The 26,032-nt window shown below is 54.0% G+C and overlaps 1 protein-coding gene across 2 annotated transcripts in view; it reads right to left on the bottom strand.

Annotated features, from left to right (window-relative positions):
* Positions 1-26,032, bottom strand: part of MOB2 (MOB kinase activator 2) — a 59,610-nt gene that overhangs the window by 22,690 nt on the left and 10,888 nt on the right. The window lies entirely within an intron of this gene.

The raw sequence follows: 26,032 nt of genomic DNA on the forward strand, positions 1-26,032 counted from the left end.
GCTCTTTGATTTAGTGCTGCCCCCCAAGGCTCTAGAAACTTGTCAACTCTGACGTTTGAGGGGCGCTCCATTGGCCAGCACACACCCAACATGGTTAGCTGTGGAAGCACAGCTGCCCTGCCAGCTCGTGGCAGCTTGTTCCCCGGGAGGGCAGCAGTGGTATTGGTGCTTATGTGTAGCCATGTGCGTACCCCCCCAGGTGAGAGCCCTGACACCAGCTGGCTCAGATGCCCCGAGAACCCCTTCCTCAGGTACAGGCTCAGCTCCCCGCGTTACTGGGCTTCCGTGTGACTGTGCCCATAGCCAACAGTTGCCAGACATAAGGGCCCAGCAAGCTGCACTCAAGTGTGTGCACTGTCATCATTTGGCCACTGAGTCAGGTACAGGTGTGACTTCACTGTGGTGACAGCCTCCAGAGTGTCCAGCCCCTGAGAACACAAGCACCCCCTCGACAAAATGCCTGCTTGGCTGAGGGAGCCCCACAATGGGACCACATTCCTAGGCTAGATGCAGCCAGGCCCGAGTGCAAATGGGGGGTAAAACAGCCCCAAATGCTGTCATCACCAACACAAAGTCCCCAGGTCCTCAAACAATGCCAGTGAGAACACCCAGTAGCCCTTGTTTCATAGTCAGTGTTGGTATGGCTAGCCTTGCTGCTCCCTGTCTACACCTGGGAGGAGAGGAGCAGCTACAGCGAGGGCACATGTACCTGGTCAGGGGGCACACCTGGTCAGGGTGCGTACCTCATCAGGGTGTGTACCTGGTCAGGGAACACACCTGGTCAGGGTATGCACCTGGTCAGGGAGCACGCCTGGTCAGGAGGTCAGGACATAGGAGCCATTCCTCATAAGCCTCAAGCCTGGGGAGAGGACTCTCAGAAGGAAATCCAGGATGACTATTGTCACTGGGCCCTCCTGGCTGGGAATCGCACCCCTCCCCCTTCTCAGGGGCCTGTGCGCAGGGAAGGAGGTGCCTCTGGGCAGGGGCCAGCAGCGGCTGGGGAGAAAGGAACCACTGGCCCGCTGCCCCTGAGGAAAGGGCTCGGGGGGGTGGGGTGTGGGACTTCAGGAGGCTTTCCTGGGCAGACTGGCAGGCTGGAGGGCAGTCCTCCCTGTGCTTGCCTGGACCACACACTCGCTCCTCTCTCGGTGCCCTCTGTGAGTGCCTGCCGAGGAACTGCTCACAACAGGCTCCAGCACAACTCCAGCTGAGGCTCTGCCCACACAGTGAGGCCCCCTGCCCCGGGATCATGTTCACTCAGCACAGGGCTCCCTGCTGGCCCTACAGCCCCCGGTAGACGGGAGGTTACTGATCTCACTTATGAACCCAGTCCCAGCGGCTCCCTGTGGAGCAGACCCTTGCACCCTAAAGGAGAGGATGGGGGCAGCAGGTGAAGGTCCCCTATGTCCTGCTTACTGCCTATCCTCCCCAAAACCACACAGAGCCAGGAAGCAGGAAGCCCATGGGGGGACACCAAGCTGCCCCACCCCCCGCCCACACCCCCAGCCCATCCTTGCATGGGACCCCCAGAGATTCAGAGAGGTCCTAGGATTCAAACCCCAGGTCACCTTACTCTAAAGCGCAGCCCCACTGCAGAAAAAATAAAACAGAAAAAACAAAACCTTTAATTTCTACTTAAAGCAGTCGTTTCCCTTGTACGTCTTCTCTTGAGGAAATGTGCCCTACAGAAACAAACATGCACAGCTTGCCACCTGGCTCAATGGCCCCTAGCAGGAGGGCAGTTCACGGCCTAGAGGCTGGGCACCAGCCAGGAGCCAGTTCAGAGAGTCCTCTGGGCAGGCCCCAGCCTGGCCGGTGGAGGACCCAGGGAGCTTGAGGGCCCCAGGCAGCCCCCTGCACTCCTTGAACCCTGCCCCCACAACTGAAGGCAGGCAGGCGCAGCAGACTGTTCCTCTCAGGGCACTGGCTGCAGAGGGCTCTTCAGGCCTAGAAGGAAGGCCTCTGGAAATGCTGGAGTTACCAGGGGAGCTCCAGCCTCCTGGCCCACAAAGCCCTGGAGGCAGACAGCCAGGACCCGTTTGTCTCTGTAACAGCACGCACAGAGCTGGGCCGCAGGAGCCCAGGGTGCCACGCAGAGTGCCTGGTGCTTACATCCCACTGGGTCCGCCCAAGCCTGCCAGATAATCATGCAGGGCTTTCATACCCATTTCAAACCTAGGAGACTGAGAGGAAAAGAAGCGCACAAACCCCTGCCGCTCCCCAAGTTCCTTCATCACCTGACACAGGGCTGTCACCACATATACGTGTATGGGCGGACGGACACACACAAACACGTAAAACAAACTCCAGAGGAGTGGTCAGGGGGAGTGTCCAGCTGCTGATGGCCCTCACTTATTACTTCTCTCTACACACACAAGCCTAAGGGAACAGACAGAGTGGCCCAGCCCCACCGGCACGAAGAGAGTAGGGTCCTAAGCGGGCACTCTGCTACTGCCCTGGCACAGGGCCAGTCCTGGCGACGCACCTGGCCCCGCTCAGCCAGGTCGGTCACCGGTGGAGCCTTTGTTCCCTGCAGATGGCCCCTTGGTGGCCCGTGCTCATTCAGCATCCGTCCTAACATGTAGCCAGGAGGCTGACAGGAGCCCAGCAAAGCCTTCGTGTGGGCAGATGGGGGCCACGTGGGAGCAAGACTTGGACAGAACACCCCAACAGCCTGCAGCCACAGCACGGGAGGAGCTGGGCGAGGATGCCTAGAGAACCGAGAACAGTAAGGATGGGCTGGGGCCGTGGGGAGTGGGGGGGCATGGCCAGCTAGTGGGCTCTCAGCAATATGTGGAAGGCAGAGGACAGCCCCTCCATGCCACCAAGCTACTGCGTTCCACATTAGCATCGGGCCTGGAAGGGCTGTGGGCAGTGCCTAGTCATCCCGTCTGACCACTGGCCACAGCTGCAGCAGGAAGAGGGCATCCAGCAGTGCCAGGCCTGAGCTGGCCAGCAGGGACACTCCCTCCCTGAGGCCTACAGGGCCTGCCAGGCTCCTACTTCTGCCCCAGGGACAGAAGGGCCTGCCCAGGCAGGAAAGAGGCCAAGGGACAGGCCAAGGGGCATCTGGCACCCAGCAGAGCCAAAGGGAAGCTAGAGACCTGGTGGTTTAAAAACCAACAGCCCAAAAGCAGGGTTCAAACAAACAAACAACAAACAAGCCACTGAGTGCCCGCCCACCCCTCCTGGCAGAGCCAGGTAAGAACTGCCTCCCTCCAGCCTCTGCAGCCAGCATGAGGTAACTGAGGCGGATGCAGGCTCCCGCTGCTGAAGAAAAGGGTGACTGTGGGCCTGCCAAGTCGCTCTACCCTCCCCAGCTGGTATAAAAACCCTGCTGCAGAATTTAGACCAGGCTGAGTCTCAAAGGCCCGAGTCCAGGGCCGCGCACAGGGAGGAATAGGCAGCCCCAAGGAAGCCTCTCTGAGGGAGCAGCTGGTTGGACGGCCCAGGCTGCCCCATAGAACCCCCAGGCCAGTGGAACCACGAACCTGGCCAGTCCCAGTGCCCGCCCCCCCAGGGGTGCCTGGTGAAAGCCCACTCCCACTGTCTGCAGTACCCAGAGACAGGGGTTAGTGCTCCTTTCAAAACACCAGACATCCAGGGGGGACAGAGCAGGGGGAGGTGACACTGCACCAGGAGGGACAGAGCAGGGGGAGGTGACACTGCACCAGGAGGGACAGAGCAGGGGGAGGTGACACTGCACCAGGAGGGACAGAGCAGGGAGAGGTGGCACTGCCCCAGGAGGGAAAGAGCAGGGGGAGGTGACACTGCACCAGGAAGTATAGAGCAGGGGGAGGTGACACTGCACCAGGAGGGATAGAGCAGGGAAGGTGACACTGCACCAGGAGGTATAGAGCAGGGGGAGGTGACACTGCACCAGGAGGGATAGAGGAGGGGGAGGTGACCCTGCACCAGGAGGGACATCACTTCAAAGAGTGCCACAGGTGAGAGGCCCTGCCGGGGCAGAATGGTTTTCCATCAAGAAACCCCAGAGAGGTCAGTCCCACCCTCACTCCCATGAGGCAGCTCTGGTCCCCACACTCTCCCACTTGTGGCTGTTTGGGGGAGAGCTCGGGGTGACCCCTGGGGAAGTACAGACCCTGAGAATGCCTTGCCTGAGTGTAACAACCCTGATTCTGTGCACACACGCGCACACACACACACACAATTTCAAAAAAGAAGACCACACTGGGCCACACGGTAAGACAGAACTGAGGGTCAGAACTCACAGTCCACCTGTTGGCACAGCGGGGTCCGAGCCTGACCCACCCCGCAGTATCCTGCCACAGACACGGGCATGTGGCCACAGAGGACCCAGGCTGTCTGCTAGGGCCTGTCTGCTCCTGGCTGTCCTGTGCAGGCGGCTGGGAGGCTGGGTTAGCACACGGGAGGTCGCATGTGGAGGGGAGGCCCATAGGCTCCAGGACACATTCCCACAGTGAGAGGCCCACAGGATGGCACATCTTCACAGCACACATTCTGCTCCACTGGAAATTCCTCTTTCTCTTTTAGGGACTGTGTGGCCGGGGTGAGCACCCGTGTCTCCCGAAGGTGAGAGGACACAAATGGGAAGCCCAGAGCATGAACTGCTGGCTCATTCCTCAGATTCCTCTAGGGAGGCCAGCCAGCACCGCTGACTGCCCACTCAGAAAGAGGAAGCCTGATCCTCTTCCTTGCACGACACATGTACGCACGCACGCACATTTACACATGCAGGTACACAAAAGCACACGCATATGTACACATAAGCACACATGTGTGCAAACGCACACACACAAGTGCAAACACACGCGCAGGCGTGCACACACAGTCCTCCCCCAGCCAGCCCGACCTGTGCTTGGCCCTCTCCGAGCCCATCGCTATCACCACCAGTGTCCCACCTGAGGGTGTAAGGTGCTCCCGTTAGCACAAGGACCCCAGAGCCTGCTCCTGCCCTCTGATGGGTAGCAACTGTGACCAGCTGCCATCAGACCCGCTCTCCTGGGGTTCTTCCTCCCACCCCGTTCATCTCTCTTTGCACTGAGTCTCCTTGGAAGCATCCTGAAAGGGGGCGGGAAGTCATTTATTTTTCAGAACCTGATTGTGAGGGAGGCTGGGCTGACACCGGGTCTCCCCTGGAAGACTTGGCGGCAGCACCTTGAGTCCACTCCCTAGCTTCCAGGCTGGAGTCTGTGTGTCAGCTGCTGGAAAGAGGAGGTGACCAGGGCGTTGGCGTTTTGCGTGTTTTCTCTCTGGAAGTTTGGGAATACTCCTTTTGTCCCTGGTGTTCTGAAACCTCAGTCGTGCTCCCTGCTATGGGTCTTTTGTCATTCACTGTGTTGGGCTCTGGGTGAGTCTACCTAATCTGAAAACCCATTTCCTGTGATTCCAGAAAACATCTGCATTCTTTAAGGACCCCTCCCTCTGTTTCCTGCTCTGTCTCTGGAGCCTGCATGCCACCCGCAAACCGGCCCCCCACCCCCCATCCTGTCCAGCAAATCTCTGTACTCCTACAGCCCACCCATGACTTCTGCTCAACTTTCTGGGAAAGGCCCTCAACTTTATCTTCAACCCTTCTACTGAGCTTTCCATTTCTGTCAGCACATTTTTAATTTCTACTAGTTCTCTGGTCAGCTCTCTTTTGGAGCCATCCGCCCTTACTTTTCATGGCTGCTATACAGGCTGTGTCTCTGAGGAGACAGATGAGAGCTATCTCATGTTGGGGTAGGTTGGGGGGTGCTTCTTCCTTCATTTGCTTTGGTCCCTGTGTTTCCTGTGAAGGCTTCCACAAACACCGGGGGAACCATGGCTGTTCATGGACATGTGAGTGGGGCGCTAAGGAGCCCTGGTAGTACAAACCATTAAGCACTCAGCTGCTAAACAACAGGTCGGTGGTTCGAACCCACCCATTGGCTCTGTAAGAGAAACGACCTGGCAATTTGCTCCCACAGAGATGACAGCCAAGAAAACCCTGTGTGGGAGTTCTGTGCCATCACATGGGGTCCCTGTGAGCCTGAACCGACTCAATGGTACCCAACAACAACCAGCACTCACAGGCTGTTCTCTGTGCACAGGTGGGGTCTTGGGGAGGGCGCCACTGGGGGATCTGGTTCTATGGGAGGGAGTGATGGGATAGCCCCTCCCCAATGCCGGTGCCTCCTGGTCTCCTTCCTAGAGAAGGATCGTGGTTCTTCTGCTAGGCGCAGATCTACTACCAGGGACGAGGGTGGCAGGATCCAAGTGGGTGGGACTGTGGCTGTGGAGCCTAGCGCAGTGGGTATCGACTGTCCTTCATTTGCATGATGGCTCCTCACCTCCACTGTGTCCGGTGTTCCCTGTCTAGCACCCTGTGACTCACCCTCTCTGGAGGATAAATCTCTAGACTCAGTCAGACGGGATGCTGAGGGAGTCCCCCAACTAAGTCTGCCATCCTGAGCTCCCTCAGCTCTGGAGCTGTCGGAGGCTCCCTGGTGCCCGGCCCCTTGGGCTCAGATTTTAGCTTTTTGGAGTCTCATCCCAGCCTCCAACACGGTTTAGCTGCTATCTCCTCTCCCACTCTTTGCTCCTGTGGGTTTCTACCTTCCCCAAATCCCCTCAGAGTTCTCATCACGGTGGGGCTGCAGAGAGTGCAGAGATACAGAATTTCCATTCGAATCTACCAGGTGCTCCTTGGAAACTCTATGGGGCAGTTCTACTATGTCCTACAGGGTCGCTATGAGTCGGAATCGACTCGACGGCAGTGAGTCGAGTTTAGCTAGAAGCCCACTCTCAGCAGTTTTAGGGAGGCAGGAAGAACTGGGGGCCAACTTGAGCCGAGTGGGCAGCCTCTGCTTCCCTCCCTCCCCTGAGCATCCCCTTCCTGAGGGCCCCTCAGACACGATGACTGACTGAGGTCCTCGATCCTTCTCTACCTCAATCTGCCACAACAGGCCAAAGGAGGCGTGCCCTGATGTCGGGGAACCTGAGCTACAAACACTCGGCCTGGTGCCGGTCCTACGCCCCAACACCCTCACTTGGTCACACGCAGGACTCATCACATGCAGCCCAAGCGTGACCCCATGTCTCTGTCATGGGGTGTCCTGTCACAGCTCGGTGGGCTCAGGGAAGTGGGTCCTTCCCCAGCCAGGTGGGCAGGACATGCTGCAGTTGGGTGTAGCCTGGCCTGAGTCTCCAGAGGCCACGTGTCCTGAGGAGGGAAATGCCTCCGGGCAAGCCCGCCCTTCAACGCTCACCCCCAGGCCCAATCCCCAACATCTCTTGCCAATCCAGTCCAAAAAGTCTGTGGCCCTGACCCAACCCTGAGAGTCAGTGAATGGCTATGGACCACACCCCAAATTCTGGCCCAAGGCTTCAGAGCTGATGCCCCTGTTTCCATGGAGATCTGCTCAGACCAGGAGCAAAGGGGCACAAGCCTGTCACCCCACAGGTCTGGACTCTAGGTCATGGTCCCCAGCCTTGATGGCATGCAATGCTTCAACTTTGCATGTGAGGGCAGGGCACAACCCGGGCTGGGACACACAGGGACAGGTGTGCACACGCCCTCACAGAAAGGCTGATGGAACACCACCTCCTTGTGAAATTATAACCCCCCCAACGCCAGCGGAGAGCTCGACAGTGTTGTTCACAGCAGGCCAGGCACAGAGTGTCATGGTGGACACAGACTTCAACACAGTTGCTGTTTCCATAAAGAGAACACTTCACTTGAGGTCAACCACGTAGCAAAACGCAGGCCCCTGTTCTGTGCACCTGGAGAAAGGTACTCAAACACTGGCATCGCCATCTGGGCACAGAGCCAGCAGGGGCAGACGCCTGCTGCCCAGAGCTCAGAGGCTGGATGGAACCCCATAGCACACACAGGGCACACCTCCTCTGAACGCCATGGGCATAAAGGGCACACTCCTGCTGTACCCCACCGTGCACGCGGGGCACGTTCCCACTGGACCCCACAGCGCACACGTGGCATGCTTCCACTGGACCCCACGGTGCACACAGGGCACAATCCCCAGTGGCACCACCCGACAGGTGGTCACAGGCTGCCTGAAGCCCCTCAAATGCAATGGTGACATGGGAGGGTATCTCTAGAAAAATAGCCAAAGTGACTCAGTGAAGCAAGGAAGAGCCTCCTTTCACCTTTGGGCCCCGAGTTCTCTCACAGGCTGCTGGGCAGCACCCAGCCCACTGCTTCACAGGGTACACAGGACAGGAGTAGCCCTGGCCGGCACTTCCCTTGGAGCCACAGCTGCAGTCACATGGGCATGCTGCGCAGACACGTGAGGGGTCCTGCTGTGGCCTGGGCAGACCCCCTCCCCACCAGGCTCTGGGCTTGCCCCCAGTGAGCCACTCCCACTGTGTTCCCTTGAGCCCAGTGCTGCCCCCATCCCCTCAGACAGACCCATCACCCTTGCTTTGGCCCCAGGTGGTGCCACTGCTCTGCCGGTTCACAGAGGGGGCCTTACACTAAGAGACTCCCACCCAGAGGCCAGGCCCAGTGTCTGCCCTCCTAACCACCAGGGGTTCTGTCTCTTACAACTGTAACGGCTCATTTCAGAAGCGGTCAGCTAGTCACGTAGCCACACAGCCTGCTGTGGTCAGCACCTCCGGCCGGGAGCAGCAGCTCCCCCTGGTGGGCAAAGGCTCCACAGACACTTCTCCGCTCAGTTGTTTCAATGCCAGAAACAGAGAAAGAACAAGGAAGGGCCCTTCCAAGTCCTAGAGGGCCTCAGACCCCCGCTCCCAGAAGCCCGGCCAGGCTCCACTGCAGGCCGCCCGTCTGCCCTTCCAAGTCCTAGAGGGCCTCAGACCCCCGCTCCCAGAAGTCCGGCCAGGCTCCACTGCAGGCCGCCCGTCTGCCCTTCCAAGTCCTAGAGGGCCTCAGACCCCCGCTCCCAGAAGCCCTGCCAGGCTCCATTGCAGGCCGCCCATCTGAGCCCCTTCTCAGCAATGACCACTGAATCAAACGCACAGCACAGAGACTGCACTACACGGACCACGGAAAAGAACTCATAAATGGTGATAAGGCTACAAGTGCTCAGCCCCTAGTGAACAAGGAAGTGCAAAGGAGGATGGAATCCTGCTCACCCGATGCCCTGCAGGCAGGAAGGGGACCGTGTCCCTGAGGAAGGCGATAAGAAAGCCTGACAAAATGTAGCACCCACTGCTGGGGGGCAGGCAGGGTCCTCTCCCAAGGATAAGCTGGGTTCCCTCCTAAGGACAGGCAGGGTCCCCTCCCAAGGACAAGCAGGGTCCCCTCCCAAGGTCCATCCTCCAGAAACAGTAGGACAAGAACTTAGACAGAGATGTGTCAAGACAGGCACTGTGACACTGTTCATGACAGCTAACCACAAAGTGGAAACATGTAACAGCAACCGAAGGAGGGTGTGGGGAAACAGAACTATGTGACCTTCAGCCCCGGCAGGAAAGAAGGTGTAGTCCCTCGACCACGCGCCCCCAGAAAGAGGTCCACAGTTCATTTCAGCAAGATCCAGATGATGGAATAACCTCGTTTTTGTTTCAAAGAAAGAAAGAAATGAAACTGCAAGAAAAGATGCTGGGTGTCCAGGTGCATAGGAGCAGCAAAGGTGGGGCGCACACCCCCGGGAGGGGCCGGGAGAGAAAGTGAGGCTGTGGTCTCATTCTTCGCTGTTCTCATCGGAACATACTTTACAGCTACAGACTCCTTTCACACAATGAAGAAAAACATTACACAAAAACAGGAAAGAAAACACCAGCCCATGAGAACCTCTCCAGGACGGACATGGCACCCACACCTCCGGGGGACCACTTCCCAGGTTGATCTACAAGTCTAAGGACAAAATGCGGAGAGCCAGCTGAAGGGCAGAGGACTCCCCAGTAAGCCAGGTGTCTGTGCGACTGGGCTGGGGGCATCTGACAGGGCTGGGGCCATGGGACAGGGCTGCCCCACACCAGGTCTTCCTGGCTGGAGCACTGATCCAGAAACCACCTCCCCACCCCCACGACTGTCTCCTCTACTCTTTAGAGCCAACCTTCTGGAAAGCTTTGTCATCGCCCATGGCTCCTCTTCCACACCTTCCATCGGGGTTCAAACGTACACCACCCCTCCACCCACCACACCACACCACAGAAACAGCTCTCACGAAGGCCACCGCCCTTGACTTCCACGTGCTGAAATCTGAGAGCGTTTCCCCTGCTGCGGTGTTACAGGCAGGGACACCTGTGGCCGCTGTGCGGGCACCCTCACCTTCCCACCGCTCGGGGGACCCTCCTCATCTCTGCCGCCAGCTCCTGGGGACTCTGGCTGCTCTCTTCACTGTCCACCCCCTCGGCTTTGGTCACCACAGCTGCCTCACCAGGCCAGGCTGGAATGGGCCTTGAAGGTGACACAGAGCCCCTTGGGCATGATGCACAGGGACAGACAGGGCCATCTGCCTGTGCAAGCGTGCTCTGGGGAGGCAGCGGGAGCAGTGGGCCGTCAGGAGCCACTGTAGCCTGGGAGGATCGCATGTGTGACCAGCAGGAACGAGTTGGGCTAACCAACATCGTGCTGGAGGGCCAGAAGGCATCCATCAGGACTTGCGGCCATGGCTGTGCAGCCAGACTGGCATGGTGGCACTCACCGAGAGGAAAAGGCCAGAGAACACAGGAGCTCATTTTGGACACCTGGCATCTGAACCAAAGATGAGCCATGCAGGTAGCACTGGAGTGGGCAGTGAGGCCTAGACAGGGCCAAGCACACAAGGCCTTGGTCCAGGCAACGGGACACGTTGGGAGGGGAGGTGAGGGGAGCCAGCGTGAGCTCTCCAACTGCTCCGGAGGGTGCAGAAGGAGCCCTGGAGATACTTCTTAGCAAGTCGCTCCTAGATGTCTCAGAGAAAGAGGAAGAGTATGACTCTCCTGCTTGTTTAAATCCCTGCAGGTAACTCCTGTAAAAGGCTTTCCGTGTATCCCCGGTAAGAAAAAGTCTTTCTCTGAGAGTGGAAACAAAGACTCCTTCCTACCCGACCCGTTCCTGACTAATATGCTTCAATCTGGTCCTCCGTCCCTCCAGATGAGTCAAGGGCCAATGGGCACATGACACATATAGGGGAGTTCCTTCCCAAGCATGTCTCCTGCACCCTCAGCAGGACGGGGAGTGGCTGCTGTGGATCCAGAGGTCACGGCCATGTGGCATGTGGGGGCTTGGGTGTCCCCCAGAGACAGGAGGAGGACTGGCCGAGGCTACTGCTGCGCTCTGCCCAGCTCACCCTTGGTCATGCCCCCACAGCACCCCCCAGGCCCCAGTGACTTTCCAGGTGTCAACATCCAGGTGGGTGACGCGGACACTTTGGCGAAGGACTCCAACACACGCAGGGACAGCAGGCAAGAGCTTCCTGTCCTGAAGCAGTCTGAGCTCGTTTGTCTGCACTCAGGCTCCTGGATGGAGCAACCTGCAAGAAGTGCCGTGCCGTCAGAGTGCCTCTGCCTAGACCCACCAGCTCCTCAGTCACCCTGGACCTGCCAGGTGGTCCCGAGGCCCCTTCCCAGAAAGCAAGAAGTGGCGGCTTCCAGAGGCTCTGGGAGGAGGGACAGACAGCACAGCCAGGCCCAGAGACAGAGGGCAGAAGGACACGCCCATGCCCCAGCACCCTTACCCCACTGAGGGAGAGCCCTGCCAGGGGTGCCTGGGGAAGACTGCGGGGAGGGCAGCAGCCTGAGGCCAGACCACCCCAACGCAGCACGGCAGGGCCTCTCGCGCTTCTGCCCTCCTCATGCACCACACACTCACCATACACATCACACAAACTGCTCACACACCGCACACGCCAACACCCCACACACACATAGCATATGCCATGTACACTGCACACACAACATACACACACCGCATACACACTGTGTACACACACCATATACACCGCATGCTGCACACACTGTGCACACCCCACACAGCACACAGCCCATGCACATCCCACATTGTACACACCTCACACACACAGAAACTCCCAGTCAGTGCTCAGCAGGCTCTACTCCCATCATCCTTAAACCTGTCTCTGCCTTTACAGGCACAACTTCCTCTTCTGTCACGAAGCAATTCAGAGGTAGTAAGCCTGAGTTTTTCTGCATTTTAAGGGATCTCTCCTTCCCTTTCCACAGGTGGGTTTTCTTCTTATTTTCAAAATGTGACTTCGCAGTGTGTTCCACGCACTGTAAGCTAGACCCACTAGTATGGGGGATGAGCAATCTTTCATTTCTTATGAACAAGCACAGGACAGGAACAATCAGTGCACAGCACATGCAGGTCATCTCAGACACACGTACACTCACCCTGACACACACACAGTATGCACAGCACATGCAGGTCATCTCAGACACATTCACACTCACACACTCGTCATCTCACAAACATGCAGGTCGTCTCTCACACACACACAGGTGCACAGTGAGTACAGGTCATCTCAGACACACACACACACACTCAGGTCGTCTCACACACATGCAGGTCATCACACACACACGGGGTACACAGTGAGTATAGGTCATCTCAGACACATTCACACTCACACACTCAGGTCTCACACACATGCAGGTCGTCTCACACACACACGGGTGCACATTGAGTACAGGTCATCTCAGACACACACACTCACACACACTCAGGTCGTCTCACACACATGCAGGTCGTCTCTCACACACACATGGGTGCACGGTGAGTACAGGTCATCTCAGACACACGCACTCACACACACACACAGACGCAGCCCTGCTCTGTGGGTTCAGGGTCACGTTATGACATGAGCCTCTCACTGCCACTCCGGATCACAGGTTTCAAAGGCAGCTCCAGCACAAATGGCCGCTGTCTCAGGCCCTTCAGTGGGGACCCTGGCGCCAGGCGTGGAGCTAAGCAATCTGCAGACCGAGTGGTGGCTCCCCACAGTGTCTACTGGAGGGGTCTACTGACACACGGGTGGGCCCAGACAACGGCGCGTTCTGGGCACAAGTGTGACATGCCTTCTGGAGCTGCGTTCCACGTGGGAAGGGCTAGTCCGCGTGGTCCTGGGCAGCAGCCCCGCGGGGTCAGCAAATGGCCAGGCTGGAGAGCAGGATGGCAGAGGCGCATACAGTGCACCAGGGCGCTCTGAAAAGCCAGCCAACGCAGTCTATCACTGTAGGCTCTGCTCGAGACAGTGCTGTTCCAGGTGTCACTGGAGGAAAAAGGTCTTCCCAAATATCTCCTTCCACAACTACTACCCCAGCACCCCGGAGCCTGTAGCCACCGTCTGCCTTCGTGGCACCGGGGCTGCTTCCCTGGGCCACTTCCGGCCTCCAGAGCTCTGCTGTGACTGCATTTCCCAAAGCTCTCCAACCCAGCAGGTTCCGTGGAGTTGAAAGGAAGGCTTCCTGGTGGGCCTGGTCCTCGGGCTGAGCCAGCTCTCTGGCTTGGTGGGGGCCGTGCGGCACAAGGCCCATGGCACCTGGGACATGGTCTCCTCCTCTTTCCCCGGGAGGAGCCCCGGTGACCCACTGACAGTGAACACAGGGGCAGAGGAACATAATGACTGGCGATCCCGACAGCGAGAGGCACCACAGAGCAACAGACTGGGTTTCTGGGACAAAGAATCACAAGGAAAAAGAGCAAGATAAAGAAAAACCAAATAGGAACTCTATAAGTGAAATAAACCACAAAGTTAGAGGTCCGCAGACAGGTTACCGAGCAGGTCAGACACTGGAGAAGACCGACGGACAGGCCGGAAGACATCCTAGAGAACGCCATAGGGAGAGTGGGGTGGGGCAAAAGCAGATCCGCAGAGAGAAAAGCTAGCTTGTATTTCATGGAAGACACAGAAGAACAGAAGAAAGAACGGGGCTGAGGCATAAGCAACAACAGCTGAGAATTTTCTAGAACTTACCCAAAATATTAATTCACAGATTAGGAAGCCCATCCCAAGCAGGATAAATGAAAATAAACCTACTCTAAGACACAGCACAGAAAAACAGCAAACAACCAAAAAGAAGACAATGCCAGGCACCAATGGGCAAACACCACAACGATCACTCAGGAGCCCTGGTGGCGCCATGGTTAAGCACTCGTCTGGTAACTGAGAGACTGGCGGTTCGAATCCACCAGTGGCTCTGTGGGAGAAAAGTGTGGCAGTCTACTTCTGTAAATATTACAACCTAGGATACCCTATGGGGCGGTTCCATGCTATCCTGTAGGGTTACTATGAGCCAGAATCAGCTCGAAGGCACAACAACACAGTGGCCACTGTTGCAGGCAGGAGTTGCCAACAGCTGCTAAAACAAAGGGACAAAAGTCTCAAAGTGTCTCCTCACAGATACTTATCAATTATAAAAGGGAAAACAATAACTTTCAACAAGTGAACCCTGGTGGATACCACTTCAACCTAGGAACTGAAGTTACCACCACCAGGAACGGACGGACAGACAGACAGCATGTGCCGCCCACTACGAGGTGCTGTCCTGCCAGAGCTGGGGAGCCTAACTGTGAAGAAACGTCCAGCAAGCCCCTGTTGAGGACACACTGCACAGTACAGGGTCCGTACTCCTGGCAGAGAGAGAAGATGAGGGTAGGCTACATCCAGGAGACTGGAGGCAGCCTGCTGGAGAGCACCATGTGTCACTGGGTTGGTTCCTGGACAAGGAAACACTTTCTTCTTTTGCTATAAAGGACATTAATGGGACAAGTGGCAAGGCTTGACTAATCTGTGGATCAGCTCATAGTGCCACAACCACGCTAATTTCCTGACTGTGATGGTGATGATGTGGCCCTTGCTTTTAGGAAATGCACACAAATATTCTGGGGTAAAAAAAGAGGCAAGCCACTCTCAAACTGTTAAAATATATATATATACACACACATACATATAAATATACACACATATGTACCTACATAGAAAAAATAATAAATGCGATAAAATGTTGCCATTTGAGGATCTGAGTGAAGGTACACAGGAATTCTTTGCAGCATCTTTGCAACTTCTCTGTAGGTTTGAAATTATTAACATCAGAAGTGGGGGGAGGGGGGAGTGTAAGGGTACAGGTTACTTCCACAGGAAAAGCAGCTCGCCTGACCACTGCCTTCTCAGCAGTGACGCTGGGAGCCAGATGGCGGAAGTCTGACATCTTCAATGTCTTCAGTGGGCTGAAAGAAAATCAACCAGAAACTCTCTACCCACAAACATGCCCATCAAACATGAAGGCAAACTGCACAAGACCAGAAGAACTGGATGGTGTGCAGCTACCTTTACGGAATGTTTTGATGGATCTATAGAAGAATATTGATCAAAAGGAGGAAAAATGCAGAACAAAATTCCAAATTCTCATAGAATTCAGACTTTCTGGAGCCATGGAGGCTGGATGAATCCCCAAAACTACTGCCCTGAGCTAATCTTTAAACTTGAAATCTTCTTAAAAACCAAACAATAGTTTAGCTTAACTAGTAAAAAATGTCTGCCTTGGGCACTGTGCTCTTTTAAGAACTATCTATATGGGATCAAATTAACAACAGCAATTCAAAAGATTAGACAGGAACCTTAGGGGGCCATAAGTGAATGTTAATGGAGAACGAACAACTTGGAAAAGGAGGGTGAGAATGGCCGCACCACTGGAACAATGTGGTCAATGTCACTGAATCATACACGTACGAACTGCTGAACTGGTGGTGTGTGTTCTGCTGTGCAGATTCTCAAAAACAAAAATAAATAAAATAAATTTTAAAAAGAATTAAGGCAAACTGAAGGCATGTTCAGACAGACAAACGGAGAGAATGCAGTGGCGGCAGCAGCAGCCCACATTAGAGAAAATGTGCAAGGATGTACTTCAGGCAGAGGAAACTGGCCACAAAGAGAGGGTCGAGAGACCGGGACCGAGTTGCAAAGACAGTGACAAATATACAGAAATTTATATACACACACTGTAATACTACACAGCCGTAAAGACAAATGAAGTCCACATACACACTACAACACAAATGAACCTTGAAGACATTACGCTGAGTGAAATAAGTCAGTCACAAAAGGACAAATACTGTGTGAGCTCACTTCCGTGAAATGACAAGAACAGGTAAATATAGAGAGACCCATGATTATTCGTAGTTATTTAGGGTGGGAAGGGGAGGGAAAGAAGGGATCATTCTCTGGGGAGCAGTGAGATGTCTATGGTGATGGAAAAACTGGAATCAATTAAAGGTAGTGGTTACACAACTTGACTGATGTAACGGACATCGCTAAGATGAACATCAGAAAAAAGGCAAAATGGAAAATGTGTTATATATAATTTTACAACAACAATGTTGTTGTTGTTAGGTGCCACCAAGTCAGTTCCAACTCATAGCGACCCCATATACAACAGAACACAACACTGCCTGGTCCTGCACCATCCTCATGATCGCTGTTTTCCTTGAGCCCACTGTTGCAGCCACTGTGTCCGTCCATCTCATTGAGGGTCTTCCTTTTTTCCCTTGACCCTCTACTTTACCAAGCATGATGTCCTTTTCCAGGGACTGGTCCCTCCTGATAACATGTCCCAAGTATATGAGACGAAGTCTCATCATTCTCTATTCTAAGGAACATTCTGGCTGTGCTTCTTCCAAGACGGATTTGTTCATTCTTCTGGCAGTCCATGGCATATCCAATATTCTTCACCAACACCATAATTCAAAGGCATCAATTCTTCTTTGGTCTCCCTTACTCATTGTTCAGCTTCCACATGCATATGGGGTAACTGAAAACACCATGGCTTGGGTCAGGCACACCTTAGTCCTTGAAGTGACATCTTTGCTTTTTTAACACTTTAAAGAGGTCTTTTGGAGAAGATTTGCTCAATGCAATATATCATTTGATTTCTTGACTGCTGCTTCCATGGACCTTGATTATAAATCCAAGCAAAATGAAACCTTTGACAACTTCAACTTTCTCTGTTTATCATGACGTTGCTTATTGGTCCAGTTGTGAGGCTGCAAAAATAGCAACCAAAAAAAAAAAAAAGAGGCTGCAGTTGCTGATACTACTTAGGTACAACCGAACACCTAGTGGATTAGTTCTCTTAGCTCAAAAAAAAAATATATATATATATATATAGGGTAATGGCTTCATGGGACAGTCCAGTGGGACAGTCCAGTCAATTAGCCTAATAATGTTTTCAAAGTTTCGGATCTACCCACTAGTTTGGTGAGTAGCGCCTGGGGTCTAAAAAGCTTACTAGCAGCCATCCATTGATCTCTATTTGCCTGGAGCAGTAGGAAGAAGGAGACCCGGGAATTGAACAAGGAAATGGACCTTCCTTCAAGTCTAACTGCCTCCATGAACTACTCCCTCCTCTGCCTTCAGATCAGAAGACCTGGATGGTACCCAGCTAGATCATGAACTTCTTTTGTTTGTTTGTTTCACTCTACTGGTTATGTATTTTTTTAATTTATTTATTTGCTGTGGTTTAAGTGAAAGTTTACAAATCAAGTCAGTCTCTCATACAAAAAGTTATACACACCTTGCTATGTACTCCTAGCTGCTCTCCCCCTAATAAGACAGCACATTCCTCCTCTCCACCCTGCATTCCCTGAGTCCATTCAACCAGCTTCTGTCCCCCTCTTCCTTCTCATCTCGCCTCCTGAAAGGAGTGGCCCTGTATCTACTTAAGCCAAGAAGCTCACTCCTTACCAGTATCATTTCCTGTCTTACAGTCCAGTCTAATCCCTGTCTGAAGAGTTGGCTTCGGGAATGGTTCCAGTCTTGGGCTAACAAAAGGTCTGGGGACCATGACCTCCAGGGTCCCTCTAGTCTCAGTCAGACCATTAAGTCTGGTCTTTTTATGAGAATTTGACATCTGCATCCCACTGTTCTCCTGCTCCATCAGGGATTCTCTGTTGTGTTCCCTGTCAGGGCAGTGATTGGTGGTAGCCGGGCACCATCAGTTCTTCCAGTCTCGCTCAGGCCGATGTACACTCTGGTTTACATGGCCCTTTCTGTCTCTTGGGCTCATCTTTACCATATGTCTTTGGTGTTCTTCATTCTTCTTTGCTCCAGGTGGGTTAGACCAATTGACGTATCTTAGATGGCCACTTGCTAGTGTTGGAGACCCCAGACACCTCTCACCAAAGTGGGATATGAACATGTTCTTAAAACATTTGTTTATGCCAATTGAACTAGATGTTCCCTCAAACCATGGTCCTCAAACCCCCGTCCCTCCTACTCTGGCCTTCGAAGCGTTCGGTTGTATTCAGGAAACTCCTTTGCTTTAGGTTTAGTCCAGTGGTGCTGACCTCTCCTGTATATATTGCGTGTTGCCTTTCCCTTCACCTAAAATAGTTCTTGTCTGCTATCTAATTAGTGAATACGCCTCTCCCGCCCCACCCTCGTAACCATTAAAGAGTATTTTCTTCTGTGTTTAAACTTTTTCTCGAGTTCATGTAACAGTGGTCTCATACAATATTTGTCCTTTTGCAACTGACTAATTTCACTCAGCATAATGCCTTCCAGATTCCTCCATGTTATGTTTCACGGATTCAGCGTTGTTCTTAATCGTTGCGTAGTATTCCATTATGTGAATATACCGTAATTTACTTATCCATTCATCCATTGGTGGGCACCTTGGTTGCTTCCATTTTCTTGCTATTGTAAACAGTGCTGCAATGAACATGGGTGTGCATATATCTGTTTGTGTAAAGGCTCTTATTCCTCTAGGATGTATTCCAAGGAGTAGGATTGCTGGATCGTATGGTAGTTCTATTTCTAGCTTTTTAAGGAAGCACCAAATTGATTTCCAAAGTGGTTGTAGCATTTGACGTTCCCACAGCAGTGTATAAGTATTCCAGTCTCTCTACAACCTCCCCAACATTTATTATTCTGTGTTTTTTGGACTAATGCCAGCCTTGTTGGGGTGAGATGGTATCTCACCGTAGTTTTGATTTGCATTTCTCTAATGGCTAATGATTGTGAGCATTTCCTCATGTATCTGTTAGCTGTCTGAATATCTTCTTTGGTGAAGAGCCTGTTCATATCCTTTGCCCATTTTTTTTACTGGGTTTTTTGTCTTTTTGTGGTTGAGTTTTTGCAGTATCATGTAGATTTTAGAGATCAGACGCTGACAGGAATTGTCGTAGCCAAAAACTTTTTCCCAGTCTGTATGTAATCTTTTTAATCCTTGGCTGAAGTCTTTGGATGAGTACAGGTGTTTGATTTTTAGGAGCTCCCAGTTACCTAGTTTCTCTTCTGGTGTCTGTGCAACGTTAGTAATGTTTTGTATACTGTTTATGCCACGTATTAGGGCTCCTAGCATTGTCCCTATTTTTTCTTCCATGGTCTTTATCGTTTTAGATTTTATATTCAGGTCTTTGATCCATTTTGAGTTAGTTTTTGTGCATGGTGTGAGGTATGGGTCTTGTTTCATTTATCTGCAGATGGATATCCACTTATGCCAGCATCATTTGTTAAAGAGACTGTCTTTTCCCCATTTAATGGACTTTGGGCCTTTGTCTAATTAGATGGTGAATATTTTGATCATGAACTCAGAGGATGAATCTCAATCAAAAGGGGGAGGGGGAAATGCAGAACAGAATTTTAAATTCCTCCGGAACCCAGACTTACTCGATGGACACATTGTGACTACAGGAACCTCCAAACCTATTGCTCTGAAAAATCTTCAAACTCTGAACCAAAACTGTTCCCTGAGGTCATCTTTAAACAACAGTCTAGCTAAATTAGTAAAGAATATTCCCCTTGGGCACTGCGTTCTATTAAGAAATTATCTATGTGAGATCAAAGATCTCTAAAGCATAGATGAGATCAAATTGAGAAGGGTAACTCTAAAGCATAGAGAAGTTTAGAGGGCATTAAATCTAAGTCTATGGGGACAGTTCTACTCTGTCCTATAGGGTCGCTATGAGTCGGAATTGACTTGGCGGCAATGGGTTTTTAAATCTAAGTCAATGGCAGTGAAACAATATGGGTAGGGATAGCAAGAATGGTGATAACAACGTGAAGAACATAACCAATGTCACTGAGCTGTACACACAGAAATCGTTGAATGGGCCTATGTTCTGTTATGTATCTTTTCACTAAAAAATAAAATTATAAATAAAAGCCAGCATACTCAAAAATATACACAAGGAAATTTTACCGAAATAAAATGGGTACATCTAAATAAACAGTGCGTGTATAAAACAATGAAAACACTGGGAGCGTAAAATGTGCAGAGTCAAAAACAACAGCAACACCACCACACCAACAACTGCAGGTAACTCCAGGAAGACGATCCTTGGGTGCTGCAGACTCTGGTGAGCTCGGGTCGCAGCCACAATGCCTAAGGCAACAACCTCTAGAAGAAATGGAAGTGAGTGTGTACCTTCTGAAGCAGCAGCCAGAAGGACGGTGAAAGGGAAAACAGAAGCTGGAAGGAAGGACAGAAGAGAAAAAGAAACACAGAGCAGGTGAAGGGAACAGAGAGCAGGAAGCCAGATGGAAGAATTTAACCTAATATGTCAACGATCACATTACACTTTAAATGCAAAAGGACCAGAAATTCCAGTTTAGAAGGAAAGATTATTTTACAGAAAACCCAGCCTTTGCCCAAGACCCAAGCATTGAGGTGTGCAGTCCTCACGGGAGCTTCCTGCCTGCACCCTCCTAGCAACTCCTGTGGCTGAGCGCTGTCCCCAAGTCTGTGGCTATCTGCACTTCCTCTTTTGTGAAGAGTCTGGCCACCCACTCCCCTGCTTCTCTATGGGGCTGTCTGTCTGTCTATTCTGCATCTACTGAGCTCTTGATGTTGTCTGAACCTGTCATGGCTGCCTTTTCACCAGGGCCCAGGGGCTTGGAGAAGCTGCTGTGTCCCCCACGGCTGGCAATCTGCAAATGGCACACCTTGTATGCATCCAGGCCTTCCGCCCACTGGCCCACACCGGGGTCAGTGCTGCAGGGGAGATGTTCACACGGTATTCTCGGAAGGCCCCAAGGCAGCCTCCCAGCTGAGTGCCCAGGCAGCTTCTCTCAGGCTTGGGCCTGGCCAGGTGCACCACACCGCCACCCATCCCCCTTGGCTCACCCAGGGTAGCCGGACCTCATCCTGCCAGCTCCCAGCCCCTACTGCCACCCCACGTACAGCAAAGGCCTGGCGTGGGTCTGGGAAGAGAAGAGAGGCCACACGGGAGGGACACGCCCACCAGGGCATTTCACCGAGGCAGCCGGAAGCCTGTGCAGCAGGGAACACCCTGCATGGGAAGGCAGCAGCCCAGCCTGCACACCAGACGTCAGACACAGCCTTGATCAGCCCACGGCAGCCTTGGGCCACACAGCCCCTGACGGCTCTGCCCAGCCCTGGACGCCACATTGTCTTTCAATGATACGGATAGAGAATCGCAGAGTGCGAAAATGCCCCGCAGTCCAGGTGCCCAGACCCTCCGGGAGAGAGTAACCTTGCACCCCACCGGCAGTGGGAGCAGGAGTGGACGGACAGAGGCAGCCAGATGCCCACGGCCTTTTATTTTTCCTGCTGACCACTTTCTGGCCACCCAGCAGCAGTTGAGAGTGGGCAGAACAGCACTGCCCTTCGTAGGCAGACGGCGGTGGGAGTGTCACGAGGGAAAGCAGGCACAGAGTCCGGAAGCTCGGGAACCGCCACTAAACAGAGCTGACAGCGTTGTTTTATTCTAGATTTCCGAGTTTACTGAACTTCCAAAAGGCTCTGGACGACCCAGCACTGCCCACACCCATCGGGTCACTCCAAAGGATGCAGGCTACCAGGAGGCACGAAGGAGCCCAGCAGCACGCTCGCAGATGCCCTCTGCCCACCGCCTCCCCAGAGATAGACTGCGGCCCCAACAGCCAGCACCTGCCAGGCCTCCAGAGTCTGAGACACCGGGTGCCAACGTGAACCCCACGTCTTCATAACCAAATGAAAAAGCTGTATGGTGGCAGGGGTGACAGGGTGATAGTAGAGGCTGTGAGAGAGCATGCCACGTGCAGCCAGCCAGGAAGGGAAAGGGTAGGGTGGGTGGGGAGGGGGATAAGTTCCGGTGTGCTCTCAGGCCCCATCAAGGCCCCCGGGTGCCTGTGGCCAGGTCTGCCCCCTTCACTGTGCACACTCACCCATACGGCTTCTCTCTCACCCACCACGGGCTGCTCAAGGGCCTTGCTCCCTGTGGTGTGCCTGTCACAACTGGGTGCTGACACGCACGCTCCGCGACCCTCTGCGGCAGAGCAAGCCAAGGCGGGAGCAGGTGGCCACCCCTCCCAGGTCCCTGTCACCTCCCACTGTTCCTCCCTTGTGTTTTCACCTGCCTCTTCAGGAATGAGCTCTGAAAGAGCTCTAAAATCGTAACACTCAGGGTTAATGCCCAGAAGACACCCAGCGCAACCCAATCCCAGCACCCTAGAGCACCCCAAGGGTCAAACAGGCCCAGACCAAGACGGCAGCCCACAGGAGAAGCCTATAGCCCTCACAAGAGCCCCGTGCCCGCGGTCAGATGGCCCGCTGTCACCTGGCGCACATGTGGCGTGGACTTCTGTCATAAGAGAGTGACATGGAATGCTGGGACTGACGTGGGGAGGCGAGGGGCACAGACGCTCCTGGACGCTGAGCAAGGAGTGCCTTCCAGGGAGCCTCTGGCAGCAGCAGGAAGACCCTCTGAGGCCCTGCTCTCTGAGCTGTGGGTCCCCTTCTGGAACTCTAGCCTGAGGCAGCGTTGACACTGGGGATCATGACTGACTACAAGAGTCACGCAGCCTGGACGCAGCTTGAATGCCCGACAGGAGGAACAATGCCACAGGCAGCCGCTGAAATCTCGTTGTCACAGGTCATTTGCTGGCTCGGGAAGGTCTGCACCTGGTAAGACACCACTTTTACTTTAGGTGCACAGCAGTCGCCTCTCGGTGGTGGGGATTACACACTCTTCTCCTGAGCTGTATTCTCCATATTTCTACTCTCTGACAAGGAACACGTAGCATCCAGGTTCCCAAGAGCAGGGGCCCCTGAATGCCATACTGGTGGTGCTCAGTAAACGCTTGGTGAACGAATGGACTCATCAATTCCATATTCAAACAATTTAGGAACTGCCTTAACAGCGAGCTGGGGGCTGGCAGACCCCCCGCCCAATTAAAGGCAGTCTCCTCCCTCTGGGCAGGGGACCCCACCTCATGTGACCTCACCTCTGGACTGTCCCTGGGGCTCCACTCTCTCCTCCCTGGGCCTCAACAAGCCCTTCTGGGCAGAGAATGATACGTCAGTCCCCAGAGGACACAGCCACTCAAAAGTACCCCAGCGACCTGGGACCAGCCAGGCACCAGGCGGAGAACAGAGGTGGTCCCAGCCAGCCCCTGTGTACCCTGCATGCTGGAACACCCGCACTCTCACCATCCCCACACTGGCGGGGGGGCAGCTTGAGGACAGGCATGGGGGCGAGTACACCATCACCCCACTTTCTGGCTGTGGAAAAGAGCCATTTATTTTTTGTGTGGAAAGAGGCCTCTTCCCATTGTCAGTCAGAACCCCAAGTTCTCACTAAACCGCCTGCTGATAAGAATGGAGACGTCACACCCAGCGGGGCAGAGCCCTGGCCTCCTGGCTGCCCACTGGGGAGGGCGCACTGGGTGAAGGGCGGCGGCCCTTCCTGGAACAGGCCACTGGGAAACCCGCCCCTTTCACACTTGGCCTGAAATCCTGCCGCTGCCACTGCCTCTCATGCAGCCAGCCCCACCCACCCTCACCCTGTGGTGGAAACCCAGACAGAGGCGCCCAGGCCTGCGAGGCGGACAGCAGAAGCTGGGTTGCAAAGGAAAGCTGCACACCAGAGAGTAAACACTCCTCCATCCCCCGAGAAGCTGCCGGTATGCTGAGGACCAGCCTGAGGACAGGCTTTGTGCTTAGGAAGGGCTGTCTTCAGAGCAAAGGCAGGCTCCCACGGACCACGTGCCTCCAGAGGGCCATGGCTAACCACGACGCAGTCCCAGCACCATGGCCTGTCAGCGCTGCCCGGTCAGGCTCAGACGTCTTCCGGGGTCTGGAAGCACCGCCATGTGGGACAGGCCCCCTGGAGTGAGCTGTCTCCTTCCAAGGCTGACTATCTGGAGGTGGGGGCTCCCCTGGGGCCAGCTCTGTGGCCCTGCTGCTCACACACCTGATTCCCCCACCAGGACCTGGTGTCACCACAAGGACTGTAAACATGGAGTGAGAGCAGGAAAGCGGGGCGGGGGGGGGCGAGGGTGAGTAAAAGCCAGGATGAGGCAAGTGACACAGGAGCGGGGCCACCGCCCATCCAGAAGTTAGGGGAGAAAGGCAGGATCACAGAGGGGCCGGGCCTAGGGGAGAAGCCCAAGGGTGGCAGGGCACCGCAGGAGTGTGGCAGACAAAGGCAGCCAGCAAAGGGAAACAGGTCTGTCTGCAGAGAGCCTCACATGCCTGGCCGTAAAGACTCCCCGTGGGCAGGTAAGAGGGCAGCACTATTTTAAGATGATGCGTTTCAGAGCTCTGCTGCGGAGAAAGAACCCCACAAATGGGACTGTAGGGAGAAGGGCAGTGAAAAGGGTGCTACATCAGCCCGCGAGAGAAGGGGAGAGGGGAACAAGACTGGTGTAGGCTGAGGACATTCACTTTAACCTATGATTAAAAACAACCCATTGACAAGTCTGTCTCGGAAGTACAGCCAGAAAGCTCCTTAGAAGCGAGAATGGCGAGACTACATCTTACATACTTTGGACATGTTATCAGGAGGGACCAGTCCCTGGAGAAGGACATCATACTTAGTAGAGAGTCAGTAAAAAAGAGGAAGACACTCAACAAGATGGACTGACACAGTGGCTGCCACAACCAGCTCAAGCATAACAAGGGTTGTGAGAACGGTGCCGGACTGGGCGGTATTTCGTTCTGTTGTACATGGGGTCACTACGAGCTGGAACTGACGCGACAGCATCTAACAACAACAGCAAATTGGGAACAAGCAGACAACACGGTGAAGGCAGGGCCAGGACAAACCACCAACTCCCCACTCTTGGTCCAGTGCTTTTCACCCTCAACACAGCCAACCCCACTAAGCTCCCCGCCTGGCCCAGGGAACACACTTTCCACGAGGAAGGCAGCAGGTCACAGGCCAATCACCAGAGCACCCCAATCTTCCAACTGAAGAGACAGTACCTCACCCACCCAGGGACATCGACAAAGAGTCAGCACAGGCTGGGGACATGACCCACAGCCACTCAGCACAAAGGGTGCTGAAATGCCAGGCCACGCAGCCCCCCGGCACAAGGGGCGGGTGGGGCAGTGGCCCTGAGACAGCAAGCCCCGAGGACAACGCTGTCAGTGAGCCCAGGGCAGAGGCAGGTGTGCCAGCGCCCCTCCCATCACTCCCGGGAACCCAGCCGCGGGGGGTGAACAGGGTCAGGTTCCAGCGCTCTTGGACGAATGTGCAGTTCGGACTACGTGGTGTGCGTCCTTTGTGTGTGTGTAAGACTGTGTACTGGCACGTGTGCACAAGGGGGCATGAGCACATATTCTGAAGACAAAAAGAGTGGCAAAGACATCCTCGACTTCCCTCGGCAGGTTTTTGTGAGAGGTAACAAGCCTCATGATTTGGGAGCTACCGCACAACTACTGTAGCTGACAGCAAACAAACACATTAATGTCACCAGAAACCAAGGCTTTTATCATAAAAAAGAGACACAGTGTAAAATGGAAGAAACAAACCAAATCCCCTGTATAACACTCAACTGGAAACAGTGCCACAAACTCATAACTGTGTGCGCGTGTGTGCGGGCACCCCAGCCAGCTCTGTCCACTGAACAAGCCCACAGGCAACGCCACGGCCCCTCCCCGCCCCAGGGGCACGTCAGCTCCCAGATCTCAGTTTCTAAAAAACATTTCCGACCCCAGGAATCCGGGCCCTTTGGAGAAATGGCTGCTTCCAGGGCTGAAGCAGGGAGGGGAGCAGGTGGGTCTGGGACGGCTTGCTGGGTCAAAACATAAATTCTTTTGTTCGAAGAAGGTGGGGACATGTTCAGAGGAAACAGGCACCAACTCAAAGGGGCTCTTGCTGGCTAAGTGTGGGACAATACACACCTCAGGAATAATAAAGCCTGTAACTGGCTGTAAA

The sequence above is a fragment of the Loxodonta africana genome, chromosome 7, assembly GCF_030014295.1.
Source record: "Loxodonta africana isolate mLoxAfr1 chromosome 7, mLoxAfr1.hap2, whole genome shotgun sequence".
Lineage (NCBI taxonomy): Eukaryota > Metazoa > Chordata > Mammalia > Proboscidea > Elephantidae > Loxodonta > Loxodonta africana.